The following is a 3194-nucleotide window of genomic DNA, read 5'->3' as shown; positions in this document are numbered from 1 at the left end:
ATCATCCTAAGGATCCTCATACTAACGATTGTTCTCTTTGAATTTAATATTGTTTTGCAGGAATTACGAGTTGGACCTGGTCTTGGCAACGCTATTAAGGAATCTTTCACGTAAATCTCGCACATACATCACCGGAAATAGACGTTGTGGAGAATATGGAAACTTAGCACAAATTACGGGCAATTAGTTAGGCTAAATTTACTTCTATTTCTAAAGGGGTAACGAGCTAGTAGTTAGGTGACTTGCCTAAAATTCGACCACACACGCTTATATAAATTGCACTCTTGAGCATTCGGAAGACACAACACATTTCTTACACGTACTAGCATACTACACCATAGTGATCCTTGTACCTAGCTCGTTACCATCCGAAGTTGTAAACATTGTTTGTTATATTGAAGTTTGGTGATCGGTAGTTTCCATCACCCGAGGTTTTTTATGCCGGAGGTCATTCATTGATCAAGGGCTTTTTCCTCGTATAAATCTTTGTGTCACTTATGCAGTTTTCATTTAAGTGATCCTTATCTTTGTTCTTCATACCAAGCATCATTCCCCGTTTACAAAGAGTTTGGTTGCATTATCCGTGTGTTATTTTTGACCAAAACAGTTTGGCGCCCACCGTGGGGCAATTGGTGCTTCATTCATAAGAAAGTTTTTCTGTTGGTGATCATTCCGGTGCGTTGCATGGCTTCATCGTTGAAGAATACCTCCATAGCGATGTCTGCGGTCAATTCATCTCAGGGCATTACACCTTTGCCTCCACCAACTGCTGGATCTCAGAAAAATGCTGAGAAGAGACCAACTCCCATTTTCTCTAAACCTTCATCTTCTTCTGCTCCAACTTCTTCTGCTCCCAGTACTAGTGATATGTTTACTTTGATTTTGCAGATGAGGGATCGTATGCAGCGGCAGGATGAAATTAATGACAGGATTCTCAAGGAAATTGGAGATCTCAAGAGAGAAAAGAGAACGGCAGAGGATCATTCCCCACTGGTGCCCAAATCTCTGAATTTTGATACTCCAATGATTACTTCTCAGCCATCAGAGGTCCCAGACATTCAACATGTGGGTGGATCAAGAGAAGTGCACTTCGGCTCAGCAGTAGTGACTCAGGCATCAGGTTCATATTTCCAGCCAGCAGGATCCTATCCTCAGCATATGGGATCCTTCGTGAATTCAGGAGCCTACTTAGGAGCGCAGCAATTTCAAGGATCCTCCTTCGTTCCAGGATCATCCCAGGTTCAAGGATCCTCCTTTGTTCCAGGATCATCCCAGGTTCAAGGATCCTCCTTCGTTCCAGGATCATCCCAGATTCAAGGATCCTCCTTTGTTCCAGGATCATCCCAGTTTCAAGGGTCCATCCAGATGCCAGGATCCTTGAAGAGTTTGCAACAGGAAGTTCAGATGTCCATCAAGGAGATTTTATTCCAATGCAGACCATTGCTTCCACTGGTCCCTCCATCATCCCAGAATCCCAGCAATATGGATTCACAGCCAATGTTCCTAACTTGAACCCGATGGGAGGTAACACTTTTAATAATTCTCTTAACACTAACCATGGATTCATGCAGGATACAGGTATCAACCATGCTATGGCCAGAGAACTGCAGAAACTGAAGGATATGATATCAAGTGTTCCAGGGGTAGTCAAACCTATCCCGGAGATTGCAGATGGAAGCCATAAGGTATCTCGTTTTGCACCGCCAATTTGTGATGCTGAGGCACCCAAAAGATTCCATATTCCAACTATGAAGCTGTATGATGGTGCAACGGATCCTAAGGAACACGTAGCACAATACAGGGAGAGGATGGAGATCAATCCGATTCCAGAAAGGTTAAAGGAAGCATGCCTATGCAAGGGATTTGGATCCACTCTTACTGGATCAGCTCTTAAATGGCTGCTAAGTCTTCCCCCTTACTCTATTACTTCGTTTGCTAATTTAGTTAACTTATTCAACAATCAATTTTCTTGTAGCAGAAAATTTGAACGATTGACTAGTGATTTATATAGGATAACTCAGGGTCATAATGAATCATTAAGGGATTATATAACCAAATTTAGTAAAGAATCCTTGGACATTCCCAACTTGGATGTAGCCACAGCTGTCGAGGCCTTCAAAATGGGGTTGCTTAGGGATTCATTGTTCTATGATGATCTTGTTATGACACCATGCAGGAACCTAGACGAAGTAAGGACTCGGGCACTCAGGTTTATCCGGTTAGAGGATGACAAGAGGATCCAGGAGAGACAAGTAGGATCCTCAAAACAAGAAAAGCAAGGATCCTCTTTCAAAAACAACAAATTCAAATCCTACAACAGAACTGACAACCAGAACGTGCACGCTGTTGACCAAGAAGAGGATGATGAGGATTATCCTCCGATTTCTGAATACTGTTTTTCCGTTGATAACCATGAACTAATCCTTGCAATGCAGAATCTAGGGGAAAAAGCCAGATGGCCCAGAAAAAATGACAAACCAGCTGCAACTAAAGACAAATCAAAGTGGTGTGCATACCATGAGGATTTTGGGCATTTAACAGAGGAATGCATCGCATTGAGAAAGGAAATTGGATATCTGCTGAGCAAGGGACATTTAAAAGAGTTGTTGGGAAGAAAAAAGCCAAGGACTCAGGATCCTGAAAGTGTTAGGGCTGGATTTTTATGATATATGATCCTTACATGTGATCCTAACCAGTGATCCTTGTTTCTTTAGCAGATAGTGATCCTCAGCAGGACTTCAGGATCAGGATCATGGACCATTATAGGATCCCCATGCTAACAGTTACCTTCATTAAATTAAATGATATTTTGCAGGAACATCTAGCAGGATCCGCTCTTAGCATCACGATCAAATGACGCGTCTTTACAATTATAGCATGTGCTTAATCGGAGATGGACATTGCAAAGGATATGGAAACTTGGCATGATTTAAGGGCGACAATGTAGGCTAGATTTACTTTTATTTCTAAAGGGGTAATGAGCTGATTATTAGTCTTTTTACCTAAAATAGGTCACCTACACTTGTATATATAACACTCTTCCCCATTCGGAAGAACACACAACACAATTCTCACACGCTTAGACACTCGAAACTATAGTGATCCTTGTACTCAGCTCATTATCATCCGAAGTTGTAATATTGAAGTTTGGTGATCGGTAGTTGCCATCACCCGAGGTTTTTTATGCCGGAGAT

Source organism: Helianthus annuus, chromosome 1, assembly GCF_002127325.2.
Source record: "Helianthus annuus cultivar XRQ/B chromosome 1, HanXRQr2.0-SUNRISE, whole genome shotgun sequence".
In the NCBI taxonomy this organism is placed as follows: domain Eukaryota; kingdom Viridiplantae; phylum Streptophyta; class Magnoliopsida; order Asterales; family Asteraceae; genus Helianthus; species Helianthus annuus.
The sequence above is the reverse complement of the archived record's forward strand: the minus strand, read 5'-3'. Positions refer to the sequence as shown.